Here is a 21,213-nt window from a genome sequence, read left to right as displayed (position 1 = left end):
GCAAAAGACAGCTTCTTAGCTACTCTTCTATTTCCAACCCTTCTGAATAGCCATCTTGAAATATATCAAGGAAATATATTTTGGGGTGAAATTTTTTGGCTTCCTTCAAGTCATGGTACAAATAGGTGGGCACACTGGCTAGGGGGTTTGCTACCCAAGTTGCTGTCGATCAGTTTGATCTGGTCAAGGAAAATGTGGAGGAAGCAGGCTCTATTATTCCCTCTCTTGGATCTTTGCATGCCCCGTTGCTTCCATGCCTGGCAGATGCTGGTGGGCATCACTGAAGTTCTATGTGACACCAGAGGAAGTGGATGGTATCACCAAGGGAGGTGGAGTCACAAAATCAGAGACTGCTACATCAGGGAGGACCTGCAAGTCATTTCATAGCCAGCTCTCTTCTTCCTTCTTCCTCTTCCTTTTTTAAAAATTCTTCCTTCTTTTTCCTTTCTTCTTCTTTTCTTTTTAGTGGAAGTCTCGTTCTGTCACCCAGGCTGAAGTGCAGTGGTGTATCATGGCTCATTGCAGCCTCAAACCCCTGAGCTCAGGTGATTCTCCTACCTGAGCCTCCCGAGTAGCTGGGATCATAGGCTTGAGTCACCATGTCACAGGCATTCAAACCAGAGCGACTCCATCATGAATGGGGCTGGTTGAAATAAGGCTGAGACCTACTGGGCTGCATTCCTAGGAGGTTAAGGCATTCTAAGTCACAGGATGAGGCAGGAGGTCAACACAAGATACGGGTTATAAAGATCTTGCTGATAAAATAGGTTGTGGTAAAGAAGCGGCCAGAACCCACCAAAACCAAGATGGCAATAAGAATGACCTCTGGTCGTCCTCCCTGCACGTTATGTGCTAATTATAATGCATTAACATGCTAAGAGATACTCCCACCAGCACCATGGCAGTTTACAGATGCCATGGCAACATCAGGAAGTTGCCCTATATGATCTAAATGGGAGAGGAACCCTCAGTTCCAGGAATTGCCCACCTCTTTCCAAGAAAACTCATGAATAATCCATCTCTTGTTTAGCATACTAGCAAGAAGTAACTGTAAGTACAAGCAGCTGAGTGGCCCACACCACTGCTCTGCCCAATGGAGTAACTATTCTTTATCCTTTTACTTTCTTTTTTTCTTTTTTAAATTTGCATTATTTTAATTATTTTTATGTACAGAAAACTCAACAGCGTACATTTAACCCAGTTTAGTGGCAAATTCTTTAGCTTTTGCCTTTTCGAGCTTCACAATGTGAGCCACAGACTTGGGACCCAGGACATTGCCGCCCCAGTGATGGCGGATCTCATTGTATCTGTCACTGTAATTGGTCCTGATAGCTTCCACCAGCTTAGCTAAACCCCTTTGTCTTCCGAGTACACCTGTGTGAAGGCGACAGTGGAGCAGGTCCTCCTGTGGACTAGACGGCCTAGTCTTGCCTTCCCCTTGATAATGCAGTAAGGGACCCCCATTTTATGACACAGGGCAGGCAATGAGACAGCCAGCCCGATGGGATCCACCTCGTGTACTATCACCACTAGCTGAGCTTTCTTGTTCTTCACCAAGGTGGTGACGGTGTTAACCCCTGCTTGAAGGACAGGTGGCCTCTTAGTGGGGACGTCCCCTTTACCAGCAGCTTTCTTCTTGGCCCGGGCCAACGGCCTCTGCTTTTTCTCTTGCTTTGTCTCTGGTCTGTACTTGTGGGCCAGCTTAAGCAGCTAAGTAGCTGTTTGGTGGTCTGGGGCCTGGGTGAGCTGATTAATTGCAGGACAGCCGTTTATAGAGGATGGCTCTCTGCCACTGCAACCTGATATAGCGGGGCCATTTCACCAAGTGAGTGAGGTCTCTTTTGGGCTGGATGTCCTGTCCAGTGGCAAAATTCTTAGGCCTTTCCTCAAACAGGGGATTCACCACTTTCTTGGCCTCATGTTTCTTCACGCCAGCAGGGGCCGGAGCCACCTTCCTCCCCTTAGCCTTCTTTCCTTTCGGCATCTTGGGTGACAGGAGGAGAGAGAGCTATCTATTTACTTTCTTAATAAAATTTCACTTTATGGACTCACCCCAGATTATTTCTTGTGCAAGATCCAAGAACACTCTCTTGGGGTCTGGATCAGGACACCTTTCTGGTAACAACAATTACCTGGCAGCTCCCTTAGTCTACAGATTTGGAAACTGAGGCCCAGAAAGGGTCTCTGACTCTTCCACGGTCACTGGATAATTGCCAGAACAGGTAAAACTCCACTTGGACCTCTCATCTTTCCATCCTGAGGCATGAGCTCTCAGGGAGCTCATCCAGTCTGAACTTCCATCCCCTTCAGCCTGTACCTGTTAGAGCAGCTGCTACATGCTGAGCCTGAGCCTGCACATCTGAGAGCCTGCCCACTGATGCTGGGTAAGAAATGCTGCTGCCCAGATTGGGGGATCAGTGACAGTTTGTCATAAAAAAATCTGAGGAAGTAGATAATACATGTTTAAATAAAAGACATCAGTAGACAAGTATGTGCATCTTAGTTAATGAAGATAGTACTCTGCAACGGGGTCTAAGTGGTGTTTCTTACCTTGTAATTGCAATCTGAGGACTTGAGTGGAGTTCTAGAATCTAGGACTGTCCTTGGGCTCTGCTTAATTTATCAGCGACACCTCAAGCCTCACAAAGAGAAGGCTGTGTTTCTGGTTGCTGTGGTCTGATTGGCAGCAAGTTGTCATCTCTCTGATCTTGATTTATTTTTTAGGAGGGGGCCCACATGGGAATCTTATTAGGCTGAGCTTTTTTATGTGTGTGGGAGACCCTTCTCTTCTTTCCTTTTTAAATTCTGATCAATAAGCCATTCAAGGTGATCTCATTATCAAACCTGCACTGCCCTGGAAGTTAAGGAAGGTGGAAGAGGTGACATAGCAAAGTAAGGGCTTTGGTCTGAATTAGGCTGGCAGATATTTAGCTGGCCCTAAAGAACGATGCTTAAAAAATTTGAGACAATGTTTAAAAACCAATGATCTCCTATGAAAACCTGGATTTAGGGTGTCTCTTTAAATAAAAATATCAGAAAATCTGGCTGCGCTGAGCCAAAATTCTCAGTGGTAAGAATAATCAGGGGCTGACTGGTCTCTGTGCATTTTAGACCAGCTACACATTCTCTCCCTTAGCCTCCTGGCACCTTATGCATTGGAGTTTGCAACCCTTTTTGAGGAGGAAATAATAAAAGCCACTAAACCACATCTCTGCTAAAATTCATGTATTATATTATTCACTCACAAGTATTTATTGAACCCAACTCTATGCCAGGGTCAATTTTATTTTACTTTTAATTTTTATTTCAATAGGTTTTGGGATACAGGTGGTTTTTGGTTATGTGAATAAGTTCTTTGGTGCTGATTTCTGAGATTTGGGTGTACCCATCACCCAAACAGTGTACACTGTGCCCAATATGTAGCCTTTTATCTTTCAGCCTCCTCCCATCTTTCCGCCTGATTCCCCAAAGTTCATTATATCATTCTTATGCCATTGCATCTTCATAGCTTAGCTCCTCCTTATAAGTGAGAACATACAATATTTGGTTTTCCATTCCTGAGTTACTTTACTTAGAATAATGGCTTCCAGCTCCATCCAAGTTGCTGCAAAATACATTATTTCCTTCCTTTTAATGGCTGAGCAGTATTCCATGGTGTATATATACTACAGTTTCCTTATCCATTTGGTTGATGGGCACTTAGATTGGTTCCATATCTTTGCAATTGTGAATTGTGCTGCAATAAACATGCATGTGCATTTATCTTTTCCATATAATGGCTTCTTTTTTTTTTTTGAGTAGATACCCAGTAGGATTGCTGGATCTATTGGTAGTTCCACTTTTAGTTCTTCAAGGAATCTCCATACTGTTTTCTATAATGGTTATACCAGTTTACATTTCTGCCTGTCATGTAAAAGTGTACACCAGGGTCAGTTTTAATATGAACCTGTTCATGACATTGAACACTCATTGATCGAACATTTCCTATGGTAGCACTATTCTAGGCACTGAGGGTGTAGGGGTAGACAAAGCAAAGGAGATCTCTGCTTTCGTGGAACTCATATTTCTCCATGCAGCTCATCAGTGCACTTCAAGTCTCTCACCCTCTGTCTGCTTGCCTCATTTCCTACCACTTCCTTCAAGGTTTCGAGGCTTTTGTGGCATCAACCATTCATAAATGGCTTAGTCCAAGCCTGCAGAGCTTGTGAATGGCAGAGCCAGGCTCAGACTTAGCCTGCCTGATTCCTGTGCTCATAGTCTGTGCTCTCACCACTGCGTCTGCCAGAGATTGATAAGATACCTGAATTTCTGTCAATCGAGGCTGCAGAGAAAATATTTCAGTGGTTTGTTGACAAAATTCCCTCTTTTGACAGCAAGGCTGGCTGAGTAATGGTCCTCCAGAGATGTCAACATTCTACTCCCTGGAAACTGAATATGTTACTCTGTAGATGGGATTCATTTTAGAGTGCTGAGTTGGGGAGACGATTCTGGATTACCTGGGTAGGCCCATATAGTCACAGGGTCTCTTATAAGAGAGAGACAGGAGGTCACATGGGAAAGAAGACTCTGCCCTATTGGCTTTACAGATGAAGAAAAGCAGGCAAGAGCTGAAAGATGCAGGTGGTCACTAGGAACTGGAAAAGGAAAGGAGAGAAATACTCTCATGGAAACTCCAAAAGGAACCCAGCCTTGCAGATCCATTTTAGACTTTTTTTTTGAGATGGGGTGTCACTCTGTTGCCCAGGCTGGAGTGCACTTGTATGATCATAGCTCACTGCAGCCTCAAACTCCTGACCTCAGATGATTCTCCCATCCCGCCCGCCTCAGCCTCTCGAGTAGCTGGGACATCAGCGTATGCCACCACATCAAGCTAATTTTTCTTTTTGTTTTAATTTTGCAGAGATGAGGTCTCACCATTTTGTCCAGGCTGGTCTCCAAAGGCCTCCAGTGATCTTCCTGCTGTGGCCTCCCAAATTACTGGGATTACATGCATGAGCCACCATGCCAGGCCTCCATTTTAGACTTCTGACCTTCAGAACCAGAAGAGAGTATATCTGTGTCGCTTAAAGTCACTAGGTTGGGGGTAATTTATTACAGCAGCAATAGGAAACTGATCAGTGTAGCAGAAAGGTTTCCTCATCTGCGGAATGTGAGCTTTGGACCAGTTTATTCACAAGGCCTTTCTGATCTGTGTTCTAGGCCCACCGGGTTGGGGTCTTCAGCAGCAGTGAGGATCAATCAAGGCCCACAGTACTGACTGGGCATGTTTGGAGCTTCTGAAGCTCCTGGTCCCTAGGATCATAGGCATTCACCTAGGGAACAGATGGTTTTGGTGATCAGTCAAAAATGCAACCAGCATTTTACTGGCAGGCTCTTAAAAGCACATGACTCATTCAGAAATACAACATTTGGTCGATGGATATGTCAGACTTTCAGGTAAATTTAATCAATGCACAACCACTCTTTTATTTTCCTCCAAACCAGGATTTCCTATTACATTTCATTCCATTAGCCTTGATATAAAGTGGCAGTTGATAGCAATCCGTATCGACAGGCCCTCCTGGGTATAATGTAGTAGTTACCTTAAATCACTTATTCACCACATGATTCATGGCACACAGAGGAACAGGTCATCACCGAGTCTTTAAATATAAAGCTAAAATAACAGAACACTCAAAATCTTTAATATCTGTGATTTAATCCACCTTAATTAATTAGAAGGCATGTGATGGCCGCTTTGCATCTTTAGTCATAACCAACCGAGTATTTGTTCTTACTATGATAAAGGGTAATAGGCAGGTGCTTCCAGCGGGTGGGGGTGGAGGGGGTGACAGTGCCTCATTTTGGAAGACCAGGCCCCTGTGGGCTTCACAGTGAGAATTCACTCCCACTTGGCACAGCTGTCTTCCTTTGATGCAAGGGATGCTGCAGATCATTTTAGATCAACAAACATTTCTTGATCAACTACTAAATGTAGAAAGACTGGACATTAGGGGTATGAAGCTGAATGGGGTAGATCTATACCCCAAAGAAAGGAATTCAGTATAGCAAAGAGATATCTGCACTCCCATGTTTACTGCAGGACTATTCACAATAACCAAGATTTGGAAATAACCTAAGTGTTCATCAACAGACAAAGGATAAAGAAAATGTGATGCATACGCACAATGGAATATTATTTAGACATAAAAAGAAGGAAATCTTGTCATTTGCAACAACACGGATGGAACTGAAGGACATTATGTTAAGTGAAATAAGCCAGGCAGAGAAAGACCAGCTTCATACATTCTGACTTATTTGTGGGAGCTAAAAATTAAAGCAATTGAACTCATGGAGATGGAGAGTAGAAGGATGGTTACCAGAGGCTGGGAAGGGTCGTGGGGAACTGGGAGTGGAAGTGGGGGTGGTTAATGGATACAAAAAAATAGAATGAAGAAGAGTTACTATTTGATAGCACCATAAGTTGATTATAGTCAATATCACTTAATTATACATTTTAATATAACTGAAATAATTTAATTGTACATTTTAAAATAACCAGGCATGGTGGCTTATGCCTGTAATTCCAGCACTTTGGGAGGCTGAGGTGGGTGGATCACCTGAGGTCAAGAGTTCGAGACCAGCTTAGCCAACATGGTAAAAACCCCTGTCTTTACTAAAAAAACAAAAAACAAAAAAATTAGCCTAGTGTAGTGGCGGGCACCTGCAATCCCAGCTACTCAGGAGGCTGAGGCAGGAAAATCGCTTGAACCCAGAAGGTGGAGGTTGCAGTGAGCCAAGATCGTGCCACTGTACTCCATCATGGGTGACAGAGTGAGACTGTGTCTCAACAATAAATAAATAAATAAATAAATAAATAAATAAATAAATAAATAAATAAAATAAAATAAAAAACTAAAAGAGTGTAATTGGAATGTTTGTAATACAAAGAAATGATAAATGCTTGAGGTGATGGATACTCCATTTACCCTGATGTGATTATTACACATTCAATGCCTGCGTCAAAATATCTCATGTAACTCACAAATATACACACCTATTATGTACCCACAAATATATATTTAAAAAATTGGTAAATAGATGAATGAGACTCAGACCCTGCCCTGGAGGATCCTCAATCTCAAAAGGGAGAATAGAAGTTATGATTCTGGTAATATTTCTCAAGTTTTTGCATTATTTTCTCACTGATGAGTTATTTTGGTTTGGAAATATGGCTGATGAGAAAGCTAATAGTGACTTAGGAAAGAGGCTTCTAGGAGTTCTCTGTGCACAGCAAGGTCACAAAACAGATTTTGGGATTGGAGAAGGAAGCTGACCTGCGGTTGTTTTCTGGTTGCTGGCAGAAAACAACCAGGGGAGAAGGATTGTAAAGTTAGCAGAACCTGGTCACTTGAGTCTAGGAGAATGGTTCCTGGTGGCCTTTGCATGGTATCTTATTACTATTGGGTACCATGTAGCTCATGGGCAACACGCAGTTGGAGAATCTGAGAAGAAATTAAATGAGAACAGTAGAAAATCCAACTATAAATGAAAAACTGAGGTAGGCACACTTTGAGAGTGAAATGCAAACATGTCACAAGGGAAAACAAGGCAGACCTCTGTCAGCAACAGAGCAAAGGAGATGCTTGAAATTCCCCAGGTTTTGCTTTTCTGAAGCACATGAGGATGGAGCAATCTGACCTAACTTCATTCCTATATGTAAAGAGTACATGAACTCTTTGGGCATGTCACATGAGCAATCTTCCCATGAAGTGAATGCCCAGTATTAATGAGAACACTGAGATATGAAACAGCTCAGTCCTTCATTGACCTCCTTTCCTTGCCAGGTGATATGGTTTGGGTGTGTCCCCACCCAAATCTCATCTTGAATTGTAGCTCCCAGAATTCCCATGTGTTGTGAGAGGGACCCAGTGGGAGATCATTGGATAATGGAGGTGGTTTCCCCCATGCTGTTCTCATGGTAGTGAATAAGTCTCATGAGATCTGATGGCTTTATAAGGAGAAACCCCTTTCGCTTGGTAAGATGTGCCATTCATCTTCTGCCATGACTGTGAGGCCTCCTCAGCCATGTGGAACTGTGAGTCCATTGAACCTCTTTTCCTTTATAAATTACTCAGTCTCTGGTATGTCTTTATCAGCAGCCTGAAAATGAACTACTACACCAGGGCTTGTTAGAGTCACAGACCAGTGGCCCACCTGTAACCTGCAATAGCGTTTTGTGTGTAAGGCATAGTACTTGGCACTATGGGGTTGATGAGGTTAAGAGGCCGGCTCTGCTCTGGAGGAGTCTGCAACCCATTTGGAGTTGTGGGGGGCTGCCCATCCCTGGAAAGATGAACATACATTTTGAAACCAAAATACCCATTAAAGTTTACAAACTATCAGGCCTGTAAGAGTTGAGTTGAGGACAGAGGGCTCAGGAAAGCCTTCGTGGAAGAAGTAGCCATTGGGCTGGATTTTGAAAGCACAAACCAGATAACTAGGAGATACCTTGGGCTGATAACGGGAGAATTCTGAGTGCTTTTTTCTGCATGTGCTTTGCATATTATTGTTTACTGGTACATAGCACAGTGTTGCAAAACAAGCCCAGAATCAATCTTTTACCCCTAAAACCATAAATAGTTGTGCTATGTATGTCTTTGTATATGAATTTTTTTTTTTTTTTTTTTAAGATACATAATCTTGAAGTAAGATAGGCCAGAATTCAAACCACAAATCCCAGCTCTGCTATTTCCTACCACTGAGGACAGGGCAGTAAATGTCCCTGAGCCTCAGATTCTCCATTTATAAAATAAGGTAATACTGATTTCAATATCTTGTTAAATTACATTTAGCCTAATGCTGCCTCTTTACATATTTTAAGTCTGGCCTCAAGGTTTCTCTGTACATAGTGAACTGTAACCTAACTGGATGTGTAAACATTCTGTAACCTATTCACGTTTTGGTTTTGGTCAATCAAACATAGGCAACTGTTCAAACTATGCCCAAATAAGGCAACTGTCAAGTTGTAACCAATCTGGCTGGTTCTGTACCTGACTTACATTTTCTGTACTTCACTTTCCTTTTTCTATACATAAATCTTCCACCACATGGCTGCTTTGGAGCCTCTCTGAGCCCACTCTGGTTTGGAGTTGCCTGGTTCATGAATTGATTTTGCTCAATTAAACTCTTGTTATTTAATTTGTCTAAGGTTTTTCTTTTAACAATGTTTTTATAAAGATTAAAATGAAAAAATATGTAAGGTGCCTAACTCAGTCTGAAAATTATAGTCTGTTTAGGATAATGATTAAGTAGCTATAACAAAGACTCCCAAAGCTACAGCATTTAAGAAATAGAGGGCCGTGGTGGTGGTGGCTCACGCCTGTAATCCCAGTTCTTTGGGAGGCCGAAGGAGGTGGATCACCTGAGGTCAGGAGTTTGAGACTAGCCTGGCCAACATGGTGAAACCCTGTCTCTACTAAAAATACAAAAATTAGTGGGGCATGATGGCTCATGCCTGTAATCGCAGCTACTTGGGAGGCTAAGGCAGAAGAATCGCTTGAATCCGGGAGGCAGAGGTTGCAGTGAGCTGAGATCGTGCCATTGAACTCCAGCCTGGGCAAGAAGAGCGAAACTCCATCTCAAAACAAACAAACCAAAAAAAAGTAGAGATGTTCATTTTTGTCTCATGTTAATAGCTCTTAACAATGATTTGAGTTGGTGGGGTATCTCACTTTATTAAGTTTATCAGGGACCCATGATCCTTTCACCTTGTTCTTCTGTTGTTTCCTAGGGAAGAGGTATACAAATGATGGCTCCCAGATTGTTTTTGCAAATAAAGTTTTAAAGTTTTATTGGCACCCAGTCACACTCATTTGTTAACATACTGTCTGCAGTTGCTTTAACAGGTAGAGCTGAGTAGTTGCAACAAAAACCAAATGGACCCCAAAGCCAAAAGTATTTACTATCTGTAACTTTTATTTTATTTTTATTTTTCATTTTTTTTTGAGACAGGGTCTTGCTCTGTTGTTCAGGCTGGAGTGCAGTGTCATGATCTCGGCTCACTGCAACCTCTGCCTCCCAGGTTCAAGCGATTCTCCCACCTCAGCCTCCCAGGTAGCTGGGACTACAGCTGTGTAGTCCCACATCTGGCTAATTGTTGTATTTTTAGTAGAGACAGGGTTTCACCATGTTGGCCAGGCTGGTCTCAAACACCCAGCCACAGGTGATCCCCCCATCTCGGCCTCCCAAAGTGCTGGGATTACAGGCGTGAGCCACCATGCCCGGCCACTATCTGCATCTTTATTAAAGAGTTTGCTGGCCAAGGCTTTGTTATGGGTTTGTCCATGTTTCAGTTCACTAGGAAGAAGGGCAACAATTTCCTTTCAGAGTGGAAGTTGCATACATGACATCAGCTCACCGTTCATTGGTCAGAACTTAGTCACATGGTCATACCAGCTGCGAGGTAGCCAGGATATGCAGTTTAGCCTTGGGCAGTGATAAGCCCAGCTCTAATCATATCACTTTGGAAGATGGGAAGAATTAATTCTGGTACAAACCAACAGTGTCTGTCACATTCGTCCTCAGTATGAGCTCCCTTTCCCTTTTCCAAGTGTCAGACTACCCCAGAAATCCACAGTTCTCGTTCCTTCACTGCAGTGCCCTCTGGTTTCTGCTCCTGGCTTTCTTGAGTGTCTCTGTTGTTGCTTCTTATCTTTACTGTCATCCAGTTCTCATCTAATCTTAGCAAGTCCGGTTGACCTTTTAAAAAAACAGCCCTATGATTTATGACAGGGTTTCTCAACTCTGGTGCTAGACATGAAATTCTTTGTTTTAGGAGCTGTCTTGGGCAATGTAGAATGTTGAGTTGCATCCCTGCCTTCGGCCCAGTGGATTCCAGTAGCAAACCCCTGTTGTGATGACCCAAAACACCTCCAGACATGACCAAATGTCCCTAGGGGGACAAAACTGCCTGTAGTTGAGAATCGCTGACTTACAGGTGGATGGGATCTCTACCTTTTGTCCCACCATGTTTTTAATGGTCACCAACATTTTGGTTCAAAGAGAATTTCTATAAATGCTAGACCTCTCTTGGTTTTATAAAGCAATACTATTTGACTAAATTTAACTGCTTAGGTATTGAGTCTGTATTTCTAGATGTGAAGCTTTTAAACTCTGAGGAGCTCTAGGTAATTATTTCACCCAAATAATCCTATGAACACTGGAATCTATTCTAAAATATCAGATCTAGGTTATGGATCAGGGGAGACTTTGAGGCAGAGAGAAGAGAAGCTGTTTAATTTAGGAGGCAAAAAGTAGGGGCGGGAGGAAGAGAAGTTCACTGAGAAATAGTAAAAAAAGGACTTACTGGAATCTTGTATTCATAGGCAAGAAAATGCCTATTCATTTTACAGTGTGCTACATGATATTCCAGACCTTGAACTTTAGGATGCATTAAAATCACTTGGACCTCTTGTTCAACTGTGTTTAACCCACCTCCAGAGATTCTAGTTCAGTCGATCTGGTGGCAGGATTTGGGGGATGGGATGGGCAGAAATGTACGTTTTAAAAAATTATCCCAGGAAATTCTGATGCCATGGATCCAATTTTAAAAAATACTGTCTTAGACTAACTTTTCAGAAACGTTTAAAAATGTTTCTATGTTCATTTAAGCAATAGCTGTCAATTGTGAGTGAGGAATCATGCCAGCATGAGTAGTTTATTTTGTCACTCAGCCCAGGTTCTAATTCATGGCATCTATGCCAAGTGAGGAACAAAGTGGGACTTTGTTAATTGCCTGCCAATACCTTCTTTCCCAGCACAGAATTCTCCAGAAGCTGGATTGCACCATGTGCTTTAGGCTGGAGTTAATGTTTGACCTTTCATTTCGTCCTCTCTGGATTTCTGCCTATTTTATCTCTTGTCCTTCTCTCCAAAATAAATGAGAAGCAGGGCCCTGCTACTGTAGTACCAGGCAAAGTCTATTGGTTACACCCTCCAGTGACCTAGGAAAGGGAGCGGGGCAGAGTTTTGGGTTGTAAACATAAAAATTGGAACCAAAGGAAACAAGTCTCAAGTAGTTAATGAGGAACCCTTAAATGATGAGAAAAAGAGTTTTTGAAAGTTAAATAAGTGACTCTAATGAATTCACTTTAGCATGCGATGTCTAATCTCATTCTTGCCTGGTATCGATGACCAGCGCCCACCAGTCAAGGCTCCTTTGCCCATGGGGAGGGCACTCACTTGGGCCGAGTCTGGGCCAGCCAGACCCCTTGACACCAGAGAGGAGAGGCCTGGCCTCCTGTCCCAAGGCGGAAACCAGTCCTGTTCTTCCTCTTGCATAGGCAGTTGGAATCCAGAGGGCACAAGAGAAGATAAAAGTCATGCTTTGCAAGGGAACTGATCTTTAACACAGCAACCCTGGCTGATGAGGCTTAGGTTTTCACAATGAAGATCTGCTTACTCCTCAGGGTTGGTACAAGCAAGAGAGTAGAAAAAGAATCTAAAATGTGGACAGGGCTGGGCGTGGTGGCTCACACCTGTAATCCTAGCACTTTGGGAGGCTGAGTCAGGCAGATCAATTGAGTCCAGCAGTTCAAGACCAGCCTGGCCAACATAGTGAAACCCAGTCTCTACAAAAAATACAACAATTAGCCAGGCGTGGGGGCAGACGCCTGTAATCCCAATTACTTGGGAGGCTCAGGCACAAGAATTGCCTGAACCAAGGAGGTGGAGGTCACAGTGGGCCAAGATCACACCACTGCACTCCAGCCTGGGCAACAGAGTGAGACCCTGTCTCAAAAATAAACAAAATAAAATGAAATGTGAACAGGAGTTGGCTCCTATAGAGACCAAGTCTGAAATCAGATGCGGGGGAATAAGCACCTGACCTTCAACTCTTTCTCCTTGCTTTTACTCCTTTTCTCCCTTTCTCCTTCTTTTTCCTTCCTTCCTCCATCTCTTCTGTTTTTTTTTCCTTTTAAAGACCAAAGACACATTTTTCATATAGACCAACCTTAAGACAAGCTCAAGGAAGTAGCATTGTTCACACCTCTCCTTTTCTTCTTGTTCTGATATGACCCCAATCTAGCTTGGATTCAGTGCTGTCCCCTCATTTTGATACTCACACACTGTTTCTCTATCCTCTCTCCCTTCCTTCTTTCCTTCCTTCCTTCCTTCCTTCCTTCCTTCCTTCCTTCCTTCCTTCCTTCCTCCCTCCCTCCCTCCCTCCCTCCCTCGCTCTTTCCCTCCTCTCTCTCTTTCTGTCTTTCTTTCTCTCACCTTCTTTCTCTTCATCTCTCTCTTTCTTTCTTGATAGGATCTCGCTATGTTGCCCAGGCTGGTCTTGAACCCCTGGCCTCAAGTGATCCTCCTGCTTCAGCCTCCCAAAGCATTGGGATTACAGGCATAAATCATCATGCCTGGCTCTTACACACTCTGATAACAGAAACTGTTACTGAGCTGAGCACGTAGTAGGAGCCTTATAAAAGCAGAGTCAGTCAAATGCATACAGGCTATCTCAAGTTGAAGTAGCTGTTGTCCAAGAGGATTACTCAATGCTAAATTTCTTCTGTCCTATGCATACTTTCTCTCTTGCTCCCACTTGCTTTGATCAGCCACCCATCCTCAGAGATGTCTGTCCACCTGACCTGCCTGGTTCTGGCATTTTTACGAAGTTGTTGTATTCTGATGGTGATCATGGCCCTGGTTCTAACTCTGCCTCGTCCTCCCTATAATGAACCACCTTTTCCCTCCCACTCTGCCCTCATAGCCTCTGGATTTGCATTGATTTGCTCATCTCTGGGCTGAGAGTTGATTTGGTCTTCCCTGGCTATAGGGCTGAAGTAGGGCTGGTTAATACAGAGGGGGCTCAGTCTGTCCTTAAGACCAGTGATGGTGTGTTAGTTTCCTAGGACTGCCATAACAAAGTACCACAAACTGAGCAGCTTCAACAACAGACACTCATTGTCTGAAAGTTCTGGAGGCTCCAAGTCCAAGATCAAGGTGTTGCAGGATTGTGGGCTATGAGGAAGAATCTATTCCCTGCTAATTTCTTGGCTTCTGGCACTTTGCTGGCAATCTTTGGGATTCCTTGTCTTATAGAAGCATCACCCCAGTCTCTGCCCTCATATTCACATGGCCTTCTCCCTGGGTGCATGCCTGTGTCCAAATTTCCCCTTTTGATAAGGACACCAATCATATGGGATTAGGGGCACATCCTACTCATGTGTGATTTTATCTTAACTAATTACATCTGCAATAACCTTATTTCCAAATAAGGTCACATTCCAAGGTACTGGGGGTTAAGACTTCCACATCTTCTTGGGGGACCCTTAAGAGATGGTGACTTTTCTGTCACCATCCTTCACATCTGTCACTTGCGTCTATTAAGCTCTTTCCTGGGGCTGAGACTAGAGTGAAACAAATGAGAACTCATGGGGAACAATAAATTTAAGGGGACATAAAGTAGCTCAGCAGTCAAGATAAATTATATTTTAAATGAAGTGGGTTTAAAAAAAATATATTGTGCCTTTATTTGGTCAGTTTTTTGGTGTTTTTAATTTTTTTTTTTTTAATTTTAATTTTTGAAGCAGAGCCTCACTTTGTTGCTCAGGCTGGAGTGGAGTGGTACAATCATGGCTCACTGCAGCCTTCATTTACCTAACTCAAGGGATCCTCCAGAGCCTCAGTGTCCGGAGTAGCTGGGACTACAGGCATACATATGCCTGGCTAATTTATATATATATTTTTGTATAGATGGGGTCTCTCTGTGTTGCAGGCCTCGATCAATTCACCCACGTTGGCTTCACAAAGTGTTGGGCTGACAGGCATGAGTCACTGCACCCAGCTGTGAAATGTTTTTAAATGTAAAAGTCAATGGAAAAAAATCCATGATGAACAAAATATTAACATCATAAAGAAAGGCAGGATCTGCTCCCACGCTTGCACAGTGGAGCCTCTCTCATCTCATCCTGTTTTTGCCTACCTCAACATCGGGTTAATGGGGACTGAGCAAGCCAAGGCCCACCCGGCCCCCTGTAGCTGGGGCCCTTGCCCCTTGTTACCCTTGACTATAGTTTCCTTAACTTTAGAACACAACCAAAGATGCTTTGTTGGATTTTGGAATTCAGAAGGCTTGTTTAACACTAGGTTTGAACCTTATTAATTTCCTACTTCAGTGATTCTCTGCCAAGTCCTTTATACTCCTCTCAAGCTCTGTGTTTGATTGGAATACTTTCATTCCTTGAACTTAGACACTTCCTGGAGGGGGATCTTGCTGCTTAGTTTGATGTCATGCAGCCCTGTCAACATTCCTTCATCTTTGCTGTGCTTTTTTTTTTTTTTTTTAAATACCAAATGAAGGTGCACTTAGGTGCAGAACTCTCTCTCTGTGCAGTGCTCCTTCCCTGGCCTCCTGTAGGGTTGAATCAGAATGCTCCCGGTGTTCACTTCTAGGGTCAGAACACATCTGGAGCAGGATTATGAAGTAGCATTTCCCCTGCAATCTGTCAAGCTTGCCAACAACTAGAGAAATTACCCTGATTCCTGAGAGAGAGATTACCAGGAAGCCTTTTTCAGGAGCAGACGGGGTTATTTTGCCAGTGTAGCAGAAAAAGGGTAAATAGCAGGTGTAAACCAAAAATAAAATTTTAAGCCTCCAGAATGACTAAATGGATCTCCCTCTTGGCCAAGGGCATTCCAAAGTAAACCTGAAAAACTAGTTCAAGCTGTGATGGGAAGAGAGATTTGGGCAGGCCTCCTTATGCCCTCCTACCTTTGGAATTCAGGCTCAACTGTCCAGAGTTAACATTAAAACAGATCTTAGGACTGACAAAGCAGACTCTTTGTAGTGGTAAGACACCAAATTCCAACCTGACTCTAGTATAGCATCACAGGACAGATGGCAGGCCCTGAAAGACACTGAAGTATTTTACCCCAAAATAGATTTCTTTGACATCTTTTAAAATGGCCCTGAAAAGCTGTCTTTTGTGAGGAAATCTACATTCTGTAGAGAATCCTCTTCCCTTTCTAGGTCTTTACCTCATCTGGGAGATATCTGACTAAGGGTTTGGCACGTTTTTAGGTTTGATAAGAGACATTTGTTCTCTATTCTCTCTACAGCCTGGAGGCTTCATTTGCATAATGAAATCCTTGGTCTCCACAACCCCTTATCTTAACCTAGAAGACGTTCCTTTCTGTTGATTCCAGGTCTTTGGATAGTAACTTAACTCTTTCAACTGAATGGCAATCAAAAAATTTTTGAATCCACTATGACCTGGAAGTCGTGCCCCACCCTCCTAGCCTGCCCCTACAACTGCTTCCAGACCCAAACAATGTACACCTTACAAGGATTAATTGATGTCTGCCTGCAACTTCTTCTGTCTCTCTAAAATGTGTAAAATTAAGCAGTAACCCAACCACCTTGGGCACATGTTCTCAGGACCTCTCGGGGCTGTGTCACGGGCCTTGGTCACTCATATCTGACTCAGAATAAACCTTCTTAAATATGTCACAGAGTTTAACTCTTTCCATCGACACAGGTGAGTTTGTGTTGCTCAATGCTTGTCATGTGTTACAGTAAGAACGAGATGATCCATTTACAGAGTTTTGCCTTTTCTGTGGCTAGGTAGGCAGAAGAGACTTGACATGTAGGCCATCCATTCCATCTCTTTCCAACTCTTCCAGCCTCCTCTGGGATCCTGTTTTTCCTGCCATCACCCAGACTTCATTCTTTTATAACACACCCCCAGCACACAAATTTATGCACCTACACCAAATTCACTTGCCAGCAATATTCAATAGCTGTGAATATTTCTGTAGGCTCTTTAATTCTTTTGTGAACTGCAAATAATGACCAGCCTAGTCTCCATGGTTATATTGAGGGGGAAGAGATTCTCTGTAGTGGATTTCTTTTATTAATTAATATTCTATTTTTTCCATTCACTGATACCCTACATTTTATAGCTTCTAGGAAAATAATACTTGGTACAGTACTTTGACTCTAAATGTGTCCATGTGCAGGAAATAGCATAGTAATTGACACCCAGTTAGTGTTTAGTTAATTGTAGTTCTAAATTATGTGTCTAACAAAGACAATTTGGAAATCACTTTGCTTAAGAATAAGGAAGTTTTGCAGGGCCAGTATAATAGTCTGTTCTCACGCTACTAATAAAGACATCCGGAGACTGTGTACTTTATAAAGAAAAGAGGTTTAATGAACTCTTGGCTCCATATGGCTGGGGAGGCCTCACAATCATGGCAGAAGATGAAGGAAGAGTAAAGGGACTTCTTACATGGCACCAGGGAAGAGAGCTTGTGCAGGAGAACTGCTGTTTATAAAACCATCAGATCTCCTGAGACTTCACTCACTATCACGAGAATAGCATGAGGGTAATCACCCCCATGATTAAATTACCTCCCACTGGGTCCCTGCCACGACATGTGGGGATTATGAGAACTACAATTCAAGATGAGATTTGGGTGAGGACACAGCCAAACCGTATTAGCAAACATTTGAGCAAATGCGCTATCAATATTAAGAAGACCCGCATCTAGGAGGCAGCACAGAGCTAATGCAAGAGCATTAGACCTGGAATCAGGATTGCTAAGAGATCCTTGCACATCTGCTACTGGGCTACTAGTTAACAAGTAAGTTAACTTTCCTGGGTCTCGGTTTCCTCATGTATAAAACCAAGAAGAGTGGCAGAAACACTAGCAGAGAGCCCTTCCGGCTCTAAGTCTGTGACACTTTGATGGCTCTTGTTCCTAGATGAAGGGACACCACTGGGAGAAATTGCTTCCTCCATAAGTCAACAAATTGGAATTAAAGTGCCTGTGATTCCCTCTGTAAAGGTCGGTGCTGCCAACGATCACAATTCTCATGAACTCAATAAATTGTGCAATATTCTGGAAACAGCTGCCTCTCAGGGGTGGTGTTTAAGTCATCCAATTGGGAAAACAGTGCACACAAAATAATCGTAAAATGGTTTCAGGGAGACATAGACTGACAGAAATAGAATCTCTGCTCTTTCTGGAATCGAACGCTGCTGTTACACCACAATTTGTGTGAGTTGGACCTAAAAGGAATGTCTTTACTTTTCAGGACTTTTTGTTCCTTAAAGAGCCAGGGAAATATGAAAGCAATCGATTTCTTCAGAATTCTGAAAGAAAGATATTGCTGTTTGCAAGACAAAGAAAAAAATTAAATGGAGATGGCAGCCTGTGCGTGCTGTTCCCTTCAGCAACGAGCAAACTGTGACCCAATTTGCAAGCCCTTGCAGGTTTGCAGGGTAGACCCTGGCGCTGTCTCTTCCCATTAGTTTCTCTGGCAGCAGGACTGGCTGCAAGAAATTGGCTCAGTAGTATATCAGTAGTTATATTACACAGCAGCTGTGGAAAATTATTAAACTAACAGAGAGACAAATGGCTTGGGAGAGAATAAAGTTAGCAAGTCTGGAAACCCTCATTACAGTACATCGTGTTGAGTTTCTTCTCCCTAGATTAAGACCCTGGTTCCTAAATGAGAACACAAATTGTGGCTAAACTTACTTTACTTATCCCTCTTCTTTTAAATTTGTTTCTTACTTTTCTTTGGCCAGTTGGAGATCATACAACATTGTCCCATCTTAGGCCATTTCTTTCCTCTTTGGCCTTGGACCATCTCTTCCTCTGTGCTGTCACTGGAGACATACAGTCACACACATTCAATCTCGTGTGTTCCTCATACACACACAAACACTCAGGTGGATACCCTGATACTCACTCTGCACACACATGCTCATATGCAAACACACCCTGTCTCACATACACTCATGGATGTGCACACACACACTTTTGCACAATTTTTTTTTTTTTTTGAGATGGATTCTTGCTCTGTTGCCCAGGCTGGAGTGCAGTGGCGTGATCTCAGCTCACTACAACCTGTACCTCTCAGGTTCAAGTGATTCTCCTGTATAGGCCTCCCAAGTAACTGGGATTATAGGCTCGAGCCACCACGCCCAACTAATTTTTGTATTTTTAGTAGAGACGGGGTTTCACCATGTTGGCCAGGCTGGTCTCGAACTCCTGACCTCAAGTGATCCGCCTGCGTTGGCCACCCAAAATTCTGGGATTATAGGCATGAGCCACTGTGCCCGGTATATTTGCACACATTTTTGAGACTCCAGTGTCTGGGCTCTGGTTGAAAGGCCACTCTGAATTTTTTCCACTCTTCTTGGTAGTTGGAACTATGTCTGCTCCCAAGAGTTCAGACCACTCTGCTGAGAGTTCAGCACATTTGTATATGTAAATGTTTGGTTTATTAAATGGTATGAATTTAGTGAGAAACACAAGAAGTAGTTATTCTTTTTTTCCTCCAAATGCAACCTTACCATATGTTCTGTTGAATCTCCATTTCATTTCTCTTAATGATAGATCCTACATTCTCGGTTATAATGCAGTTGGGGACCAGGCGCAGTGGCTCATGCCTGTAGTCCCAGCTACTCAGGAGGCTGAGGTAGGAGGATTGCTTGAACTCAGGAGTTTGAGGCTCCAGTGAGCTATGATTACACCACTGCACTCCAACCTGGGTGACAGAGGGAGAAAAAATCTTAAAAAAAAAAAAAAAAAAAAAAAAAAAAAAAGCAGCCAGGTCCAGATCAAAACTTAAATTTCTTGCCAGATTTAGTGCTCATGGCCTTCTCCAAGAGCTGCCAGGCACTGAGAGTCTTGTCTGGAGGAGAGAGGAGTGGTTGGCTTTTTAAATATTTCTTTCACCTTCTGCTTACAGCCCCTGTGTAGCTGACATGAAGCAAAGTGATTAGAGAAAAGGGACAAATGCTTTTATTTAGCTGTTGCTGCTGGAACTCTCTCAGCTGTTTTTTTTAGATGGAGTCTCACTTTGTCATCCAGGCTGTAGTGCAGTGGCACAATCTCGGTTCACTGCAACCTCTGCCTCGTGTGTTGAAGCGATTCTCCTGCCTCAGCTTCCCAAGTAGCTGGGACTACAGGCACCCACCACCATGCCCTGCTAATTATTGTATTTTTAGTAGAGATGGGGATTCGCCATGTTGACCAGGTTGGTCTTGAACTCCTGACCTCAAGTGTTGCACTCACCTAGGCCTCTCAAAGTGCTGGGATTACAGGCATCAGCCAGTGCTCCTGACGTCTCCTGGCTGTTGATGTCCATAGATGGAGGCATCAGAAGCCTGACTCTCCAGGTGGGTCACAGGTGGGTGCTTTGGAGGGTGACGTGCTTGCCTCCCCATGTATAGTTTGCTGATATGGGGAGCTCATCTGGCTTGATGTTTCTGGCTGCACCCCTCAGCCCCCATGCCCCCTGGCATGCTCACAGCAAGTGTGGCTTGGGTATTGTCCTGGGAAGCCTGGTCAGAGCTTTCCCCATTCTGCAATGTCTAGGGCAGCTCTCACCTCCTGGTCATGCCATGGGTTGGGGTATAGACCTTGTTACTGCTGCCCTCTGTTCTCCATGAAGCGCAGAGGATCAGGTCTGCTGCAACAGAGGCAGTCCACCTGAAGACCGCCTGCCAGTGAGTCTTCTTGCCTTCTCCCCTATTCTTCACAAATTATCCTTTGGAGCCCCCTGTCCGTGGCTTTTGGGAGGGCATAGCCATGTCAGGCAGAATTGTAAGCCAGCCCCAAGATGCCTGCCCTTGATGTGGACACCTTGCACAATCCCCAAGGTTACGACTATGATGGACTCAGATCCTGCAATAGGTCCCTGACATATGGCACTGTGAACTTTAATAAAGGGACATTATGGATTGGGCATGGTGACTCACACCTATAATCCCAGCACTTTGGAAGGCCGAGGTGGGGGGATCACAAGGTCAAGAGATCGAGACCATCCTGGCCAACATGGTAAAACCCCATCTCTACTAAAAATACAAAAATTAGCTGGGCGTGGTGGCACACACCTATAGTCCTAGCTACTAGGGAGGCTGAGGCAGGAGAATCGCTTGGATCCAGGAGGTGGAGATTGCGGTGAGCTGAGATCACACCACTGCACTCCAGCCTGGTGAAAGAGTGATACTCCATCTCAAAAATAAAAGAAAAAATAAAAAAGAAAGAAAGGGATATTATGGAGAGTGGGTCTGATCTAATCAGGAAAGTGGTAAAAAGGGGCTGGGCTCTTCCTGGAAAGGGATTTGAAACATGAGAAGCATTCAACGTGGGAGCTTTGCTGTCTTTGAAGATGGAGGGGTCATGTTGTGAGGAATGTGGGTGCCCTGACTG

General features: G+C 43.5%; 1 long non-coding RNA gene and 1 pseudogene across 1 annotated transcript in view; one reads left to right on the top strand and one right to left on the bottom strand.

The window, feature by feature from the left end:
• LOC111546662 overlaps nt 1-21,213 on the top strand; it is a 96,905-nt gene that overhangs the window by 37,913 nt on the left and 37,779 nt on the right. The gene's annotated exons all lie outside the window — the stretch shown is intronic.
• On the bottom strand, nt 1,193-1,984 carry LOC111546661 (annotated as a pseudogene).

Source organism: Piliocolobus tephrosceles, chromosome 9, assembly GCF_002776525.5.
Source record: "Piliocolobus tephrosceles isolate RC106 chromosome 9, ASM277652v3, whole genome shotgun sequence".
NCBI classification, from domain to species: Eukaryota; Metazoa; Chordata; class Mammalia; order Primates; family Cercopithecidae; genus Piliocolobus; species Piliocolobus tephrosceles.
This window is presented reverse-complemented; position numbering and strand designations above follow the sequence as displayed.